Source organism: Polyodon spathula, chromosome 10 (assembly GCF_017654505.1).
Source record: "Polyodon spathula isolate WHYD16114869_AA chromosome 10, ASM1765450v1, whole genome shotgun sequence".
Lineage (NCBI taxonomy): Eukaryota > Metazoa > Chordata > Actinopteri > Acipenseriformes > Polyodontidae > Polyodon > Polyodon spathula.
This window is the reverse complement of record NC_054543.1, coordinates 37,622,827-37,644,790: the sequence shown is the minus strand read 5'-3', so window position 1 is coordinate 37,644,790 and position 21,964 is coordinate 37,622,827. Positions and strand designations below refer to the sequence as shown.

Below are 21,964 nucleotides of genomic sequence, written 5' to 3'. Positions count from 1 at the left end.
TATAAAGTTACCCAGGTCAGGGATCAAATCATGGCTTTGGGCACTAATATAATGTACCATTATACAAGTGAGGGTGGTTGTAAAGATAACACAATTTAACATGAATTAGATTTTTGGAGGTCATCAGACAGCAAGCAAAATATGACGGAGGGCCACAAAACACAAAACCCCTGCTGTGAGAAAACATGCATTTTTTAACATTTTTTTTTATTGTAGCCAATGGGCAAAACTCTACTCATTAAACTGACAACAAAAGAACAAACAAACAAGCAAACAAAACCCCAGTTTAACTTGAAGATAGTGTAGTCTGCAGAATAGTGAGTCGTGGAGCAGATGAATTGTTTTAGGCATGACTGGATTTGTTAAAGAAGAACGTTACACAAGGCTTTAAAACATTTTTGTGTCAGGTTTGTTTACTGGACAATTAATTATTTCTGTTTGTTCTACCAGCCTAGGGAATTATGCCTCTCTCCATGGACAAATGTACTGCAAGCCTCATTTTAAACAGCTCTTCAAGTCCAAAGGTAATTACGATGGAGGATTTGGACACACAGCACATAAAGAATTATGGAGTTCTAAAAACGAGAGCAACACTGCGAAAAAAGCCACTGTTAACTCCTCTCCTGAGAAAGCCACTGTTGACAAGAGTAATTACAATATCGAAAACAAACCAAGTGAAGAGAAACAGGTGACAGTTACAGAACAAAATAACTATGTTAACTCACCTGACCATATGAAGAAATCTGCAAATAAAATATCAATTAATTGGCCTCCCTCCGCAGATATGCCCAAGAAAACATTTATCATTGAAGAAGATGTTAAGATAGCAAAGCCAAACTGGCCTCCAGAAGTAGCAAGCTCAAATGCAACCAGTGATAAAAAGCTGTCAAAAGCACCATCTTTGGAAAGAAATAGCAATGCAAATGGGGAAACCAATAGTCAACAAAATGATAAAAATGAAATGAAGGCAGAAGCCATGGAAATTGCACAGGGAAATTGTGAACCAACCCCAGCTGTTGGTTTGGAACCTGTAGAAAATGAAAAAGAAGTTGAAAAGGAGTTTGAGAAGGATTCTAACCAGAGTGAATTGTTGAAAGAAAAGGAGGAGGAAAATAAGAAGGTGACAGAGGAAGCAAATGAGGCTGGAGAAGAGGAATGCTCGCAAGTGGATGGAACAGATGATAATGAAAGTGAGAGCGTTGAAAGTGTGCGTGAAAAAGCAGAGCCGCAAGAAGGGAATGAGGACGAACCAGGCACAGAGTCAGTGCAAGTCACTGTAATTGATGATTTAGAAACAGTCAAAGAGAGCAAAGAGAGCAGTCAAAAAAATTTAAATTCCAACAACAATAACAACCATTATCCATTTGAACATGAGGTGGATAGCACACACGAAACCAAAGTCACTAAAGAACCATTAAAACAAATAGGAGATAACCTAATAACAACGACCCAAGACTCTGGCATAACAGTAAAAGAAGCAGAATGTGTTGGTGGTTGCCAAGAAATTAATAAGGACTTGGATTGGACTGTAACAGATGATCTTTTAATGCAAACTGATCAAGTCACTTCTCCCCTACCATCTGGTGCCAAATGTTTGGGAGATAGTTTCAAGGACAGTGTTAATATGGCAGCGCTATGTATAGATCCTTCTGAGAGAAATCCCTTTGCATTGGGAAATGAGCCAAAGCTGGAGTCATCCAGTTTCCTTGAAGATATATTTTCAGGGCTAGCCAATAATTCCATCTTGTATTCTGATTTCCAAAGAACTGCAAAGGAAAAGCCTTGTGGTTCTTTGTTGGATGAGCTTTTGGATTTTGGGATTAAGGGAAATGAAACCACTCAGATCAATGCAAGTAAATCAGAAGATGTAATAAAGAATGATACACTTCTCAACTTCTTAGGCACAGGCTGTTTCAGTGTGTCAGGGCAAAACCACATTCTTTGTAATGATGAACCAGATAAACTCACTGTAGAAGAGCAGATTAAGAGGAATCGATATTACGATGACGAAGATTGAGATGTTTTGACCTAAACAGGATTGATCGTATGCTGTCCTAAAAAGGATTTCTACCCTTGTTGGTTCTTCAATTACTTTTTTTTAGCTAAAATGTCATATTTTACATTAAGTCCATGGAGAGAATAATTGAATTCATATAAAAGTAACTTGCATATTATCAGGAATCTATTTTTTATTATTTTCCTATCCTATTTTCTATCTATTATCTATATTGCATTATTTGAAGTTCGTATACCATCTTGCCTGTAAAAGCACCTGGTGTGCAAACTAGAAAAAAAAAGTATTCAGGCAATATTATCATTTGTTCTTTCTAATGCATATACTACACCTGTGTGATATTATTATTATTTTGATCTATCTATTTTCTTTTTAAACATCAAATATTTAGCAATTTATTCAAAGTACAAGTTGCAAGTGTTTTTGTTTTTTTTTTAGATTAGGAAGCATTGCAATATATTTTGAAACTAGATTTACTTTGCTTTTCCAGCTTTCATATTTGTAGACTGGGCTTGGTACCAGCAATACTTATTATTTTGTCGCTGAGCTATGCAAAATAAAATTCACTATTTAAAGTATGGATTGGATTTATTTTTTGGTTAGATATGTAAGTACCTACATACTTTACACATTGAATTGTTAAAGCTGAGAACAAGATAATCAAATAACATAACCAACAAGCAAGTGTTTGTTAAGCATTGATTATTACATTATTCTTATTTCTCAAAACTAGTTCATTAATTTAATTTGACTAAGCTGAAAAGTGACCTTTCTTACCACCCTCCTGGCAGATGACTGACGCACACCCTACAGAGCCAATAGGTCCTTATTCCCCACAATAGGTCTCATTACTCATGATTGCCATTTGCCATAGGGGACATCCTGCAAACTATTTGGATTAGTGTTTTATTGATTATATTTGCTAAAGTGCCCCCCATTCATAACAAGACTTGTAGAATATTTAAAAACAGAACATCTCAAATACCAAAGTCAGTATTATGAGAGTCTTCCATATTTACCAATTGTGTTACAGACCTTGGAATAACAAGGACTATAAACCACCTGGACCAGTTCAGCCAAGGTCATTATCTTAACACTAGTTTCGAGCACTTTAACTCAAGCCACTACAAAAACAATACAGAAAATTGCAGTGGGAATTATTGATATGAATCATTGCTGCTGTTTATTATCTAGCAGTTAATGGTAGCTGCAGAATATATTATGGCTGAACATTAATTGTTAAAACCCTGTCTTTTGGCTAATATGCTGCTGAGTCTATTAAGACCTTTTCTAAAGTGATATTTAACAAATTACAATTTAAAATTAAAAAATTAAAAAATCCAACTACTATATTAAAAATCAATTAACATTTGCAACCACCAAGGAATTATTCAGAATAACAACAAACTTGATGAAAGGAAATACGATCCAAGACCATTTCCATGTGTATTAAAATGTAATGTACTGTAGCTAATTGTCCCTGAACCTCCAAATCACTTTACTTTGTTTATATTTTGTTTCATTCTGCCCGGTTGTATTTACTGCCCAGCACAGAGAAATAAAGCACACAGTAAATAAAACACAGAACTGTGTGACAGGGAGCAAGGACAGTGATTCCTTTGACTGTCCACATCATAATAAAATTAAAAACCTTACGAATATAAACCTTTGGCGTCAGAAAACAAACAGCATTTGAGGTAATGTATCTAACTGTAGTGCCCACTAAGGGTATTCATGTTTTAATCAGTTTCAGCTGACGGCTATAATAGACCGAATGTGATCTGTGTTAAGTTATTTTCACAACCCATTGCCTGGTATATATTCTCTCTGTTTTTTAAACTACTCCAATTGGGCACTGTGACATTATAAACCATTAGAAACAGCTGAATGAAAAAAGTCATTCATGAGGTTTGATGTACCTTCTAAATCTAAGGATTAGTGTCTGAGATATGTGTTGTGTTAAATGATTCTCTCAAATGTAATATAAATCAGGGTATATGTGTTAAACAGCTGTCTAACTGAACAGCCCATCTCAATAGATACAGGTTGTATTGTAATATTTTTTTTTAGGTTTCTCTTTTTGGTTACATCATATTACCAAGTTTACCGTAATGACAATTATCTGAACAAAGCAATTTTACAAATATTATTTTTTACCAACAAACCAACTTTACTGCAGCGCTGCTACTAATAGTAATAGGAGTGGTGGTATGTTTATAATGTCATAGCTTAAAGCAGTTGTATGAAACAATTAGTTTGGCACTTATATGTGATGAATATCTAAATAGTTCCAATTGGGTCTAATTTCTATTGCATCCACATACAAAATGTTAAAAAAAAACAAAAAAAAACAATTGTACAGGAACTATTAAATCTAGCCTGGGGAAGAAAATGTCATTATAGGAAGACATTGCAACACTCTGACAGATCTTGTGTTTTTCTTTCCTTGGTTATCACAACAAAACTGTCACTTAAATTAGCCTGTAAGGAAAAAGACAATCAGAAAAATAGCATTTTTATTAAACTTTGTATCTTTTTACAAGTCACCTCTTATGTATCACTGCACTCAGCTCAATGGTTTTGTAGCAACTGACTCCCACCCCTTTGCTGGTGGAATTTATATGCTTTTATACTTGGCCACTTTGTCACGTGACTTTAAAAAAAAAAACATAGAAAAACAAGATGTCATTTTACATCTTCTACAACAAGAAATACTTGTGCTTTAATTAAAATAAACTCAATAAAATGCATTTTAAACAACATATACTTAATCCAAAAGTTGCCCCTATTAAATCTACAAGAAATATCTTCCTAAACTTACAATCACTAAGAACACTGATATACATACATTTATTTTTCTCCTTTGTTTTGTAAGTACCAGAAAACTCCAAACAAAACAGCAAATTAATAAAAGTAATGCTGAATGTGTAGGTGTTAGCATTTTCATTCTTAAACAAAACAGCAAAGGCAATATTAACATATAATCATGCATACTAGCACTGTATATACCACTATTACCCTACACAGAATACATGATATTATATTGTAATTGGTCAGGCATTCTGTGACCTGGATCTGGAAGTCAAATGCCAACAGTTTTCCACAATCCTTACACTGTATGTTACTTTTATGTGTGTCAATGACATTCTTGGCTCACTGAGCTTGTGAGCTACCAAGCAGGAAGGATGGACGGACAGATGGAAACCATAATTTTAGTATACTGTGCCTTACTCAGTGTGGTTGCCAATAAATATGAACAAGGTTTTGAAAAGATAACATCAGTGGGTTCATTCAAATGAATGGACCTGGTTCAAACTGTTCTAACTAAACAAGAAAATTCAGTTAAATGTATTGGATTAAATACATCACTGGCCATTGTTTAATATGTAAATAAACAAACAAACACATCAGTAAATAAAAATAAGGACTGGAGATTAGGGTAGGCAAAATATTTTAATGTTAATATAATATATGCCACGTTTTCAGAATCCATCACAAATCTAGATAAAGCATACAGTATGACAATTTTGTGATATTGGGAATGACACAGTTTTATAGATTAAACCTTCTGGTAGTTAACCCATTACATTACATATGAATCATTTTGAGGGTCTTTGTTTTCTAAACAAAGACACAGATATAATAGACGGATCATGTTAGTTGTTGTTTATACCAAGTACAGCGTAATGCACAGAAAGAAAGCCACTATGGACTTTGAAGCCTGTGAACGAACAATTACTAAACCGAGGGATACATTACACAAATAGAATGAGTTATGGAACCCATTATGTTACGACTGTAGTGCATTTTAAAAGTCAATCAGTGGTAATTTTACTTAAAATATCTGTTGTCCTCTAAAGTGCTCACACACGCTTACAGCTAGCTTTGTAATAACACTAGTTAGGGTTTAAATGTGGGCGTTGTATACTAGCCTATATCACTGGCAGTTATAAAGTTTACAGCAACAGACAAATAAACAAAGAAGGACAAACGTATCTGAATACACATGTTCAAGAAGTCACACTTAACTGCATTTCGGGAGTAAAAGAAACAAATCGATCAAGCTCATTTGTGATGTTTGTACAGAAATGCCCAAGTGTGGTACTGCTTAAGAAAATGATTGCTGCACAGATGTCTGATCCACAAACAGATAAGTAAAACCACCTGTAATTACTAAACAAAATTACAGTGGCCTAAAACCATTATAAATACACATACGGTGGAGGGGTATCCAAACTCTAACTGAACAAAGACCTCCTTTTCCACAGTGAATAACGACTTCTCTCGTTTTCATAAACAGTCTACCGTGCTGCACACACCAGCCTCATTTCTTAGACGGATTGGCTGTGATGCTGAATGTTGGACTCTGATTGGACAGCTTCCTTGTGAAGTCTAGCCTATGCTCAGCTATCATGTTTCTTTGAGACCGATATAGTCTCTTGACCAGAGATGCTGATTTGGGGACACTCGTAGCATTAGAGTCTCACCACTAATCTCTGCGGGATGGCTACAATAGTCAAGCCGGTACGTGCAATATATTTATTCATAACGCTATGGTTCGTCCTTTATTTTTCACGCTCCAGCATTGCTGATTAAATATTTTGCCTGCAACTAGCACAGCGTCCCAGCTATATAACAATGCATACTTGGTAACCTTCACAGAGGATATGTACATTGCTGCCACTGAACCGCTGATTATCGTGTTTGTTTGTTTTTTCAGTAATAATATTTATTTGGATGCCTTGTCTTCTAATACCAGGGCAGGCACTGTACTTGTGAGGATGTTGGATTGTACCTGTGTCTTTCTTACTGAGATTGATATTAACCTGCTTTCAAAATTTTATTCGCAGTTTTAAATGAATTGTTATTGTTGTTGTTTTTTTTTTTTGTTTGTTTGTTTTTTTTTTTTTACTGAAAAATAAGAAGCTTTTGGAGTTAGCATCCCAAACAGAATGTAATGCATTCTGTAACGACTGATTTTAAAGCGTGTTCTTTTTTTGTAGTATGGTTTTGTTGTTTTCCGGGCTGCGGGACACAGACAAATCAGCCGATTAGCTATACAAAAATATACTGTTCTTCGTTTCATTGAATGCAACAAGACCACTATTGTAAACTAAACTAAGGCATGTACCACATAACCTTTGTACTATTAAAGCAAGTTGCACCGCATACACTAAAACGACGGTGTTAAAACCTAAACAATTAAAAACGATAACATTTTCCATCTGGATTTTCGTTCATTTTAGTTTTAACTCTGTTTTAGACCAACCTTAAGAGACATGTACGACAGAACTTCATTAGAGGTACCTTTCATCATCAAACTATTCACAGATTGATAAATACTGCAGATGAAGTTTTATGGCATAGCGGCTGTGTCGTTTTAGTGATACAGTATAATGTCATTTGGGATCAATCAGCGTATCATGGGTGTTAGTATATTATTATAGCCGATGTTTATAAGCTGATGTTTTATTCATCCGTTGAGCTTTGTATGTGCATAATCAATGAAATAAGTTATTGTCTACAGACATCTAAACTCTCAATTTGTCATTTTTAACACTATCATTTCGTCAAATATTGCCTTTGCTTACAGTGCATAGTTTCAGTGGATGTTAGCTGCACCATCCCAGTCACTTGAACCGACGCTTATTTTGTGTTTTAACAGCTTTGTGTGTAAGATTGCCATTATGATGTTTATTATCACTGATATCCATAGAACATTCCCCCAACTAATGTTACAGTAGAAACCATTATGAGGTCCTCTATAATTGATTTAGGAGTTATTTCATCATGAAATGGAGACATTCATTCCAGTGCTTTAATAATAAAATGTCAGCTTGTAAAAAAAAAAAAAACGACATTGTGTAAAACTACCAACAAATATTAGTTTGGTGAAATACAAAACGTTTTTTAAGGCAATTCAGTTCTTTGGTGGCCTCTGAATCATGCTAACATCTTTTTTCTTTAATTTGATTCAGGCTTTCTTCTAACTTTATTTTCAAATCATTGATTTTCTCAAGCCCTGGGGAAGAGTCCGGTTGATATGATTTCTTGCTTCAAAGTTGTATTCATCAATGAATGTATCTTCTCTTTTTTTAAAGCAGGGTACACAATGACAGTGAGCCATAAATACTTGGAATGCCTTTAACCATTTTCTGTTCTCAGAAAACAAAATCCAGCCATAGATTGTATGCTCATGCATTAAATGTGTCTATAAATACCAATTTTTGTGATAAAGCTAACGAATAAGAATATAAAGTGTACACGCTTCCGGTAGTTTACTACCATGCTGTAAATGTTGAGTTTTGCCTGAACACAGACATATCAGTCACAATATTGCTTCAGTCTATAGTTAATTACGCAATTTTGGAATGTTAGTTTTTAGGGTAGGTTCTAAGATTGTACTTCTTTGTGAATTTAGCACAGTCAATAAGTTTAAGTGTAAATTACACAATTTAAGTTACTGTTGTTTGTGGACCAGTTTACAAATAGCCAAACTATAGAATATGATTACAAATGGTAGTTACCTTGTTCTAATTCTAAACTGGTTCATATTAACTTATAAATACCCACTGTCAGGTGCAGGCTAAAGCCAACATGTGTTGATGCATATTCCACTGTGAAACTCTGAGATGCGCTATAGTTAAAGTCTTCAAGCGTATATACACAACCTAATTCTATCTGGACAGGGTCTGATGGCATACTTACAACATAGAAAGACTACTTATTGTAACTATTTCTAATTAAAATGTTCCTAATCTTATGGAGACCATTATCAAACAGCCGCACGTCATCTGAAATCATTTCATTAGAAGAAAGAGGGGTTTGGGTTTGGTTTAAGATTAGCCAATGAAATACAATTCCCTAAAGGGTACAGGTTTTCATTATGGCCTGGGGGAAATACTGTACTGTATGTGGCTTTCAAATATCTCAGGTATTAGTTACTTGACAGAGAAGAGAACATGGAATTAGTGCGCACTGACTATTAAGGGTCGGTCTGATAGATGCAATGAGAGAATTCAATGGTTAACCTTTTAAATGCTGTGATAAAGACTGTGAATTGGCAATCATATTAATTGATTATAGTGTATTCTGTCATAAGTTATGCACAGTAAGTACGCAAACTCTTTGGTCCCTGGTTTCTGTGAGATAAATGGTTTACTTCAACCTGGTTGGTTCAGATAACTCTGCGTTGTCTGAGAACAAACTCATTTTATAACGTGTTTTTTTTATAGATGGCAACCTTTTTCATGGCTTTTTGCTTGTTACTTCATCAAAAGAAACTTTACACATTTGTTTTATACTGTATAAACTACTTCAGATCAGATTCACAATGAGTAGAAAAAAACAGTGACATTGTTTATTATTAATGGTACTGAAATAACTTTTAATCTGCAACAAAAACTCATTGGAAATGTGAAAAAACACCAAGTTATCAAAAGTGCCCAGCCATTTAGAGTGGAGATATCAAAAACACAAGCCAAGTTTCAAGAAACCATTGGGGCATCCTTGCCCAGCACAAAGCAAATAGGCACAACTGTAAAACCAATGGGGGCCAAGGTTGCCCCAATTGTTTCTATTAACTTGGCTTGTGTTTTTGCTGCAAGTGTGAGGGTGTGTGTATAAAAAAAAGCAATTGAATGCAGTTATAATATTAAACTATTTTCATAGCATTCAAAGTTTTAAAGTTTTTTTTGTGTTTTCTGTTAGTTTTTTAATAGGTTTCAAATTTACCAATGCAAATGGATAATAATGGAAGATAATTTGTAATTGCAGTCGTGCACATTAATTGTACTCTTGTGCACACCAGTAAACTTCACATCTGGTAATATTCCCCTTTGGTTTGGTTTGCCAAAGCATAAGCTTGGCTGCAAGCATTCTTCCTGCTGATTCAAGGACTTTGCATTTAAATAGGGTAGTTTTTTGGCCGTGGTAACATCTGCCACCATCAATGGGTGCCCACTTGTGCTCCATGTTGATTAGCTGTTTCAAACACATGGAATGTGTACCATAAGGAACATGCAGAGAGTAAACATGCCCCACGTCTTGATTTGATGTGCAGTACCAACAGTGTATGTCGTAAATAGCATGTCGTTCCTTGTGGTAACTGAAACCAGATCACAACTCTACTGAAGGGTTCTCCTAAAAGTGACACATGTCTACAGTACTGAGGGGTGTAGTGGATGTCAACTGCCAGTGAAAAACAAAACTGCAGACAACTTCACTCTATTCTCAACTTATTTTTTAACTGAAGCATGTCAAAAATATGTGTTAAACTTTGCAGATACACACCTAATCATCATGGGGTTTTCTAGATAATAGGAAACAGCTTGAACTTTCCCTGTTGCACATTTGACGAGACCAGTGGCAATGGGGTTATTTTTCCGAAGCATCAACTTACAGCCTATTTTCACTCATATGCTAGTTTGTAGTCAGCAGTCAGCCTTATAAGCTTTCAATTTTTTCAGCACATTTTTCAGTAAGGAAGGATGGCGGTCTACAGTATCCATTGCCACAAGATGAATGTCCTCACCAGGCATACTATCAAGCATAGCGGTCTGTATCTGGTTACAGGTGTCTACTGTAGGCATCTGGTTGAACTTCTGTCTTTGTATCTAAGTGTTTAATGTGTTGGATAATTTATTTTTTGCAGCTTTTAAAATCTTTCCCTTGATTGGTATCAGTCATTTACTCAACAAAATGAGATCAGTTTTGTTGGTGGCTCCGAGTCTGGCATGGTTAAACAGATTGGCATAAACCCGGTCCTGCTTCTGACGCATATTAATTGTGAGTTCATCATATTTCCACAGGTCCACAGGTCCCATAGAGCCAGTTAATTTGTGCAATTCCTTGAGTAAGTGGCACACAAGGTGGTTTCTTATGCACAGGTGGAAACTGCATCAAATCCCCCAGAAGTAAGATGTTAATTTTTCCAAACCAAACATTGTCTTTGTTGGCGTGTGGAAAATCTTACATAGGCGAAGATGGATGTAAAACAAGGTGACATTGGAAATCATAGACACCACATCAATAATGATGGATAAGGGTGTCTGCTAAGCAAATGCATTAATAATAATAATAATAATAATAATAATAATAATAATAATAATAATAATAATAATAATAATAATTGAAAAAAAACTTTAGGAGCTTTGGTTTGTTTCAATGGAATAATAATTAATCATTTACCAGATGCTTTTATCCAAAGCGACTTATAGAGATTAGGGTGGGTGAACTATTCATTAACATTTGCTGCTACTGCAGAGTCACCTACAATAGGACCTTGGTTTTACATCTCATCCGAAGGATGAAGCACAAGGAGGTTAAGAGACTTGCTCAGCAGGAACACTCACAATGAGTCAGTAATTTACTGTACGACTGGCCCAAGTGGTTCGGAGGGCCGTTCCTTGCAGAATTTGTGTGCAGTTGATAACTTTGCAAAGCGTGCATTAATCCCACAGGTTTATATACTCAATATTTAGGAATTACTAAAGCAAATGTAAAAAAAAAAAACATAAAATATTAATTTATTTAACTTTTACTTTTATATACTGTGGGAAGAGGGATATGATTTTTGTTGCTATCCTAGTGTGTGCTGATCGTGATTTAAACTTACAGTCGCTTCCGCATGTTCTTCAAGTTCAAGTTCTTAGTTTTCTGCTTGTGCTGGGTCCAGGGTTTCATGCCTAGTAATTGTTGGTAGCTGCATGCAGATCTTTGCCTAGCCATGTTATATAATTTTCAATTTTGAACAATACCATTCTTTTTATTCAGTAAAAACGTTTCACTTTATGAAGAGATTCGAAAGTTAAAATAATAAATGTGAATTTATTGTAAGCCACAAATCAGAGGTGGAACCCTAGTAGGAACCCTATAGCCCTAGTGTGCGTTGACTTTTAAAATGCTGTGAATGCAGAAGCCTTTAGGTGACTTTCACGTGATTTGATTGACCCTTGTAATGTTGAAATTTGCATATTACTGATTACCCATTTTTCTCTATTCATTGTATTTATTCCCCTTAACTCGAAAGCTGCTTGTTTTTACAAGCTGTTAAGAAAGACCTGATAGTGTATTATCGATTATTTCATTTGAAACGTCTTAAACTATGTTTGTTGTTGTTTTGGGGGAAATATCCACACAATGTGCCTAAAACTGTAGGACCAACAGCACTATGGAATACAGCCTGCTGTTTTGAGAATAGTATTGAAGCTTGTTTATAGTTCAGTTTATAGTTTTTCCTTTTTTTTTTTACATTTTTAAAAAAATGTGAAAGCAATGAACTGATATGTATGTCCTTTTGCTCATTATTAATAATAAAATAATTTGTTTTTTATATAGCACCTTTCATAGTGGCCCACCATCACAAAGCGCTTTACAAGATACAAGACTAGGGTGTGTGAAGTATGCATCAGCTGCAGAGTCACTGACAACAGTGTCTCACCTGAAGTTAAGTGACTTGCTCAGGGTCACACAGCGAATCACTGGTTGAGCTGGGATTTGAACCTCCTGGTTGTAAGCTAGTTTCTTTAGCCACTGGACCACTCAGCCTCCTATGAAGGTGCTACCTATTTGCCCTCACTTTAATTTCTCTGTTGTTTATATATGCATTTCTAGAAGCACTTTAGAGGTGGGACATGACCCTTATTTTATACAATTTTATATTTTATTTATATACTTGCAAAAATACGAGCACAGACTGAATATACAGAATATTACATGGAAAAGGGTGAGGGTGTGACAGCAAAGGTACTGTAGAATGAAACATTGCCTCTGCTCTGCAGCATTTTAGTCTGCCATCTTTTATATAATTTAACATCAGAATCCAGAATATGTTAATAACATGATCGCTGCTCTGTCACAAGAAGAAATATCCCAGGAGATGTTATGTAAAATTCATCTTTATTCAAAAAGTAAATTTCGGTTCACAAAGCGAGATATTGTATGTTTCTTGAGACTTTCTGTGTGACACAGGCTTTAGAAGTCATTGAATGGCAGTTTTAGAAGTGTGATGCCCCCTGCAGCTTTAAAGCAAAACAAGGGTGAGATTAAAAATATAAGGATATTTATGTGGCACTGTGGCACTGCAGGCATTTCTTTTTCCCATGTATCCATTTATACTCAAGCAGCTTGAGGCTCTTACCAGCATGCACAGAACTACTTTATTAATAGTCCCTCTGGCCAATTTGCGCATGCTTTACAATAACTGTGGGGGTACAGGGTTTTGTTAGTCAAGAAATGATGTGCTCTGAAGAATTAGAAATTCTCGGTTTTCCTCCCTCAAAGCTTCTAAGTTGCCTCAGTAAAGTTCCAACTTTGGGTCCTTCAGGATTTTTCAGCATCCAGGATTTTATTTCCGTTTTTTTTTTCTTTTATACTTTGTATTCAACGTCCGATAGAGGCATTCTCGGAATCACTAAGTTCTTGAGAATTGTGGAACTCCCTGCTGTATTGATGAGCAAACTGAATCTATAGGGGGCTTGGACATGGACCAATCTTAAAGCCTTACAGCCACTATCTTCCTTCTCGCTTCCCCCGGGTTTCCCATTGCAATTCTTCAGAGCAGCCACTGCCAACCCTTTTTCTTTCCTTTTAATAAAAGAAATAACAATTTGGTGGTTAATGAGCACTGTGCAAGCTATTAATTATGTATAATGTTCTTTGCAGAAACTGTGCATTTGTGATCCCAGCAGTGCATAGTAAACATGCAGTAGATGTGTAGAAATAGTACATTAGTGCCTGCAGCCTCTCCACAGTAGCATCTTCCACTTTTGTGCTGTATGGGTTATAACCTCAAGTGTCACTAGAGAATATCGTTAGAAATTAGAAATCCTGAGTTACTTTTTTTTGTTTGCTGTGATGGCTATACCACATTAAAATGATGCTTAATTAGGGTTAGTGAGTCTTTAGCAAGACCAATTTAGATTCACGTTTTAATGCAGAAATACATTATGTAAACCTTTGTACAGAGTAACATATTTTTAGAATGGAGATGAGGACTAGAAACCAAGACCACATCATAAGGTAACAACAATGGCCTTTTACATTAGATATATTTTAACTGCTGAAGTTACAGGGAATGCCTGCCAGCCTTAGTTCTCCAGCACTGCTCCAGGGCCAGACCAACTCCATCTGAAATTTTGTTCCCCTCCAAAAACTCTCAAGCCCCACATGCACACAGACCAGCAGAAAGACTTTTTTTTTAGTCGTCGCCAATTTTTTACCCCGGTTTTCTCCCCAATTTAGTATGCCCAATTATTATCTCTATCCTCAGCTCACCGCTCACAACACCCCCGCCAACTCAGGGAACGGAGGCTGGAGCACGCGTCCTCCGAAACGTGCTCGTGCCAATCCGTAATTTTTCGCACTGCGGATCCACAGCAATGCCACCAGACCTATAGTGCCAGAGGACAACACAGATCTGTGGCTCCACTGCAGAACCACAGGCGCCCTATTGGCCACAAGGGTCGCTGATGCGCGGTGAGCCATGGATTCCCCTGCCGACCCAAGCACTCCCTACCTGGGCAGAGCTGGGCCAATTGTGCACCGCCCCCTAGGAACTCCTGTTCACAGTTGGCTGTGACATAGCCTGGATTCCGATCTCCAGGCTGTAGGGCACATCCTGCACTCCGCACGGAGCGCCTTTACTGGATGTGCCATTCGGGAGCCCCTGAAATACATTTTCAGAAGCAGCCACAACAAATCTGAAGAACAATGGATTGAGGCTGTATTACTACAGAAAATATTAAAGTCTTTAATAACAAACAATTGCAACTTTTTTTTTATTATGATTAGTTTTATAAACTGTACCGTTTAGCATGTAAATGATTTACCAGATGAAATTGATTCTACTTTAAAAAAAAAAAAGAATAAATAACAAAAAATAAGTTATAATTGATTCTTGTCCCAACCCCACTGAATTGCAGTCTGTACAACCCCATTCACACACTCCAGAAGAATGCCATAAAATGTAGAACCCTATCTCCTTCAGCCCCTACTTGCCCCACAATGGGAAGTTTTGGCTTTAAAACATGCAGTGCCCATCACAGTATTCTGACATTACAATTTACCGGTCAGATTCTAGCGCCAATGGTCAATTGACTACGAATGTAGAAAATTCTAAAGTGTAATAAGGTTAGGATTAAAGTTCAGGTATAACACTCATCAGAATTTGACTTAGCCAAAATAGCCTCCTCTGTTTAGTTATGGTATCCAAAACACATTATTTACAACAGACCTGAGCCCATCATCCCTCTCACCCCATCCTCTGGGGTGGAAGGCAGTGCAGCATGTCTAGAAATGTTCTGCTAAATGAAAAATAAATATATTTATTAACAACAATTATCAAGTATGTGTTTGTCAGAGGTACAAGGACAGGCATTAATATACATTAGCCACCAGGTTTTATATGTATTGTGCTGTCATTTATGAGATATTTCGGTAATACAGTGTTATACTCGTATTATACATTTTTGTCAACTTGTAAAAATGTATGAATATTAAAACATGAAAAATCTTCATGCCAAAAATTTTAAATATTAAAATGATGTATAAGAAATATAAATGGACTGTATTAGCACTACAGCTATATATTTATATATATAAAATGATAAAATAATACGTAAGGAATCAATGCAGCATTTGACTTGACGCTTTTTGGTGATTCATGTGAAAGCCTTCCCTAAGCATAACATCCTGGTTTATTTTATGCCGATATCATCAACTGTATTGGGTTATCAGCTTATGTAGCCAAATCAGAACATGTCATCCCTATTGAATTGGACTGAATAACATTTGTGTCATTAATTACATACAACCAGCTGTAAAGTTACAGCAATTATGTGATGTTTTCAGTATACCTGTGACAGTCAACTGGACTGGAGACCAGTCAATTACACATTTTAACACTATAAAGGGTTTTTTTGAGTCTGATTTACTATTTAAAAAGAAAGTTATTTTTTAGGTCAAGCGTAGGCCAGATCAAAGTAACGTACAGTCATCTACGAGAAGGTACACATCTTTTAATTATTTTAATAATTAGACAGCTGTTTTGAAAGTCCACGTCTGTGTCAGTCTCGTTGAAATGATGGGCAGGCCTTTTCACACACCAGTGTAATTTCAGTGAAGGATAGAAGCTGAGTGGTGCTGAGGTTTAAAAAGTAAAGCCTTTATGATGGTGGGTTTATAACAGCTATTCTGATTTTGTAGTGAGTTACAGTAGTATATCATATCAATCCCTATAGAAGTACTTGAAATCCATATACCAGTACTATAAGTGATGCAGTCTATTCTCTTGTCTCTCTGTTGCAAGTCACATTGCATGTATTCTGAACACACCTGGATTCTCTTTTATATTTTATTTTTTGACTCCAGTTCTTTGTTTATTAATTTTGTTCATTATTACAGCGTACATTGTTGATTGGTGGTGGTCCTCACTAATAATGTGTGGATAGCCATATTAGAAACTGTACCATAGTTTATTCACCCTTCCTCCCCAAACATGTAAATTACAGTTTATCGCTTATTTCTAGTACAAAAGTCGTTTTATGTTGCCTCCTTCATGCTTCAGATTTATACACTAGTTAAAGTGGTTACTGGTGGGATCTGAAAACCAGACAAAAATACACTAGCAGTAGGGCCAGCATTTGTTCATGTCTGGGGATTCAACAGTATATCTGTGACATGAAAGGAGGAAAAGGTCACTGTATGCTACTGCTGCAGGAGAAGACAGCGCTAATAGTTTTATAGGGGCCTAATAGACTGCTGTTATTAAAATCACACTTGTAATATTAGGAAAAGCAGCACACCTGTGAAACTGTAATGGGCTTCTCAGAAAATCATTTTAAGGGATTTGATCAGATAAAAGCTGATTACAAAAAAAAAAAAAAAAGAATAAGGATACTCTTTATTAAGAATTCAAATTTACATCTAGACAGAATTTAAATGACATGTTCCCAATGGGGGTCTTTCCTATATCCTTACATTAAAGCTTGATATCATTAAAAAATACTAAGGTTTATTTTGCAGACATTCTGCAAAATATTCTCTTTCCGCTCTTTGAGTAAAAAAAAAAAAGTCTTTGTACAGTAAAGGAAATGTCATAAATCTGCCTGAAATGTATCTTCTTATAAAACACACATTCATGCATGAAAAAGAACACATAACTGGTGAAGTATTACAGGGGTAAACGTTTGCTACCATACAGGCCAAGAGATGCTATTGTTCTCTGACAAATCACATTACAGATTTGAAAGCAGCATTTATTCAAACCTTAAAAGTCTTACTTACCATCCATCAAAGTCAGTTGTCTGGTAAAGTGAGATAATTCTGTTCAGTATCCGGTTAAACAGATGGATCATGTCCTGAAGATTCATGAGAGGTCGTGGAACAGTTTGTGTGTCCTGTGAATATCACACAAATTACATAAAAAAAAAAAAAAGCCTATCAAATTTCTATTGAATTGCAGATTCTAAAGAGGTATGCACAGTATGTTAGCATTTCAAAGACTTGGCTTATTGACAGAAAAAAAGTCACGAAAGCATAGTAATATTGCACACGCCATTAAACATCTCGCCACAATGTTGCTTAAGTTTTCTTTCTTTGACTTGCTCAATAGTTTATATTAGTTTATAGTAGTTTATTTGGAAGGGTTGTGTCATATTAGTCAAGATTTTTCAGTGAGTTTTTCATGAGGATGAATTAACCTTGTTTGTCTGGCAGCTGACACCCTATCCCAGCACCCCTGCTCATCCCTTTACTGTCCATGCTTGTAAACAGTGTCTTCACAAGCACGGACAATCTGGATTTTGTCTGTATTTTTGTAGACTTTGGGCATCTGTGCTGTTCAGTTAAACTTGGGCCAACAGAAAAGCAGTAAGTAAATACTTTAATGAAAAAAAAAAACTGTTGGGATAGAAGATTTATCTAACTGATTAAGTGTTTGTATGATCCGATGCAATCTTTTTCCCCTGCAGTTGACCGATAATTAAGCCAGTGACTTCGATTTCAGTATTACCGTTTGAGTAAATGTGGAAACCTGTTCTTTTCATTATAATCCTGGTAAGTCATTATTTATTTTAAGTACTTTAGGACAGAATAAGTATGCTTCTGATACAAAGTTCCTTTTTAGGTTACAGTGTAACATTAAAAGGTTGTTTAACCTTTTGTGGGGGACATCTAGCACTTATCATTTCATAGAATTAAAGTTTCTGGAGTGATCATTTAATTAGAACAAAACTGTTAATATTTAGTTTGTGCTTTTTTGGCTGCTGGCTACATTAATAAAGCTGGAGTTACTAAAGTTAATGGGAAGAAAGTCTCAGGTTTATTGACCGATAAATTGTGTGTAATAAAAAAAACTGTAGACAGTGACACTGTGGCAAGTGACTGATAGTGGCAGTAAGGGAGTATTCATTTATAAAAGAAGTTGAAAACAAAAGTGACTTTTTTTTTTTTTTGATTGGGAAAATGATTGTGGCACAGAATGTCTGCAGTAAAGTTTGATTTTATAGATCAGTTGTCATACTTTGCAGTTTGCTCTTGGTGAATAACATTAGTTTTTATTACATTTTCATGTATTGTTTGATAGGCATGACATGCAGAGTTTGTGCAATCTATTCAGTTAGTTTAAACTGTTGTATTATAGCCCCGTTTTCCTTGCACTTCAGTGTTAAAAAAAATAAATAAATGTTCGTCTATTTAAGTAATGTAAAACTAGTCCATGTTTAATGTTTCTTAATAATAGAAAGCTACAGTATGCCCTGACTTTAGTCATTATTAATTAGTAAAAGGCCTACCTGCTGAACACAAAAACTTTATTGGCAGTTCTTTCAACAGCTTTAAGATCAGTGGGCCCTATTCATAAAAGTACTTGCCGACTGCAGTAATAAAAAGAACGAACATCTGACTCTTCTTTAATTACATCATCACTATTATTAATGTTCCCTGGGTGGCATCGGTAGCTGTTGCAGACAGAGAAAAGGAATCCACCGACAGTGGACCAAAGCCTGAGTTGCAAAACCTGATTCCGATGCCGCTATCACGTCTACCAAAAATTCAGGACATATCTTAATTTAGAAAAAAAAAGGTATTTTTAAAATAAATACTTTGTATTTTTGTTTTCTTTGGCAACGCTAGTAAACACATTTCCATATGCACGCATAATATTTACTGTAATAATAATAATAATAATAATAATAATAATATAATAATAATCATCATCATCATCATCGTATCATCATAGTATAGTAGTAGTGGAAAACACAATTTTAAAGTTACCAAATCTAGAATGGGGAAATCTCATTTATTATTATCCATCCATGCATTATCTGTAAATATAATAATAATAATAATAATAATAATAATAATAATAATAATAATAATAATAATAATAATAAATCCTGCTTAAAGCAGGGAATCAATCAGGAGCAAGTTTATGTTTATGAATCAGTGAAGGATTCAAGTGTATTGCACATTGTACACAAAATAGATTGTTTTGTGGTGCGAAAAAAAAAAAAAAAAAAAAAAAAGACAACTCCTTTTCGAACACTGATCCCGGAATGATTTTTGCAATACCAAGCAAGCCCAAATTTCCACCGACTGCATAAGCAGCACTGTTATACTGTATATTGTAACGCTCCATGAAAACAAACAGGTTCACACAAGCAGTATTCGTCCAAACTGTTTACTGTGACACAGGTAAAAGAAATAAAAAGAAAAGGACCGCTGTCAGCTGACGTCAAAGAAATAATAATAAAATATTCTCAGTCTCTCATTTGCTCTCCGCTTCACAGCGCTGTTTCAAACTGCGTATGCTAGAGACTATGTTCTTGTATGAGTATATATTTATCTTATACATGTCCCTTCATATAAAGCTACAGATTATTATTTTTGTTTCAAAATAGGCAGATAGTCACGGGTATGTCAAACTGTATATTATGAGCAGGTGTAGTAATAAAATATGCCTTTAAAAAAATAGTCTGCTGAGGCTGTCATTAGTTTAGACTTGACTGTAGAAAGTATTCATTTTGCTGTCGTTCACTCTTATGAATATCAGGTTAACACTCAGGTCCGATGAAAACGTATTGCTAATGAGGTAATCGTTAACCTTTCTTTCAGTTCGTTTTAAACATGCCTTCATAGACGAGAATTGTTTCGGCTTAGCGACACATCTTAATTATCTCTTATGAATAGGAACTGTCGCTAAATAGGCAGCAGTGGATGAAATCTGATCATGTGCTCCTGTTTTCTCATTTCGACAGGCGTTAACCCTTTAGGAATAGACCCCAATAACTCCTACAGCTGTGCTTTTCCAGTGTTGCAGGAGAAAGTCTGAACCAGTGATAGATAATGTTTTGAGACTGAAGCTGTCTATCTGCTGCCCAGGTTATACTGTAGATGCACAGGGGGACGTGAAGCTTGGCTACTCTTCTGTGTCCTGTCACTATGATTTAACTGTTACCGCAAGGGTTGAGCACTCACAGTGTGCACAGGGCATTCATGACGAACATACTGAGAACTTGCTGGATTGAGCACTGCAGCAATGATTAATCCCAGTCACTGGTATAATTAAAAAAAAAAAAAAAGTTTATAATAATGACTGTATTAGTATAATAATACTAAACATTTGTGTTAATGTGTCTAATTTGTTGAACTCCAGATACTGTACAGTAGGGTAATTATATTGTGCAAGTGATTTATCACCATACAGGAACACATGACGACCTTAGAAATATTTCATTTTCTCTAAGTTGTATTCTGGAGTTTTTTCCCGAAGGAGTAAACAAGATAGAGCAGCTTCCAAAGATATATAAATAAGTGGCATATGAAAATAATGTGATGTATTGATTGTATTGAAGGGAATTTGGCCCAAGATTAACTTGGGTGATATAATTTGTTATCTGTGCCAATGACCGTACACGTGAGGAACCCAATCAATAACGATAGAGCACAGGATGGTGCTTAAGAAATGGAAAACATCTTTGCTGGCAGGTTCACTCTTCATTTCTGACACCTTACTGGTACAATATTGAGTACTTTAATGCATTGGGAGTGGTATAGTAGCTGCTGCAGGCTCTTCAGATGAAATCAATGAGTCCTCATGTTCAGAACCTGCACCGGCTATTTTCTCTATACTCCTTTTGAAAATGCCTGTTTAAAGCTGTAGGTTTCATTGTATGCAGCAGTTTTGAAATAAAGATGGTTCCAGAGAGATTCCATCAATGCGTGCCAAAGGGAAGGTCTCTAAAGCAAGCATAAAGGTAGACTGTAACAAACAAAGTACATCTGAAAATTTACCTGGCAGATTAAAAAGCACATTTTAAGCCTTTACCCACACTGGTGCTAGAATGCGGTATATGGAAATTGGATACCTCCTGACTGTGCTCCCTGGACACACACGCACGCACACACACACACACACACACACACACACACACACACACACACACACACACACATTTTTCTAATACCCTTCTTATCTTTTCTAAAAGCTAATGTAAAACTAATAAGTTCTCTAATTATAGTAATAATAGTACTGTAAGTTGAAAACAAGCCAGAATTCAAATGCATATTTCTCTTGGCTGCTTCTGGTTCATAATAATATGAGTCGGCTGCTGACATCTCCAAAGGGTCGAGTTCCACTCTGTTTTCCTACAGTATGTGACTATGCTGAAATGCTGGATTAGGTGAACATAAAATAAAGATTCTTCTTATATTATTAAAACAAATGGTTCTAGGTTATCGCGAAGTCCATAAGAAAACCATGGGCCGTGAATTTGTTGCGGAAACTGCAACTTTTAACACAAACCACAACTTTTTATAGTTGCCTTTTACTGTGAATATTTTTGTTTTGCAGATACTGTAGAGGCTGTTCAATTTTGGGAGTGAGCTTTTACTGTTATGCAAGCACTGTATGTTATGTGCCATTATTGTTAGCTGCAACTCTTCACTTGT

The 21,964-nt window shown here is 35.7% G+C and overlaps 2 protein-coding genes across 5 annotated transcripts in view; both read left to right on the top strand.

The window, feature by feature from the left end:
- Positions 1-540, top strand: part of LOC121322250 (xin actin-binding repeat-containing protein 2-like) — a 43,521-nt gene extending 42,981 nt beyond the window's left edge. For all 4 annotated transcript variants that reach the window (XM_041261932.1, XM_041261933.1, XM_041261931.1 and 1 more), the window contains one exon: positions 451-540. The gene's annotated coding sequence lies outside the window, so the exon portion shown is untranslated. The remainder of the gene's footprint in view (positions 1-450) is intronic.
- Positions 541-6,454: 5,914 nt separating this feature from the next.
- The window catches only part of LOC121322401 (beta-1,3-galactosyltransferase 1-like), a 76,302-nt gene continuing 60,792 nt past the window's right edge, over positions 6,455-21,964 (top strand). Inside the window, exon 1 of the mRNA XM_041262314.1 lies at positions 6,455-6,538. The gene's annotated coding sequence lies outside the window, so the exon portion shown is untranslated. The remainder of the gene's footprint in view (positions 6,539-21,964) is intronic.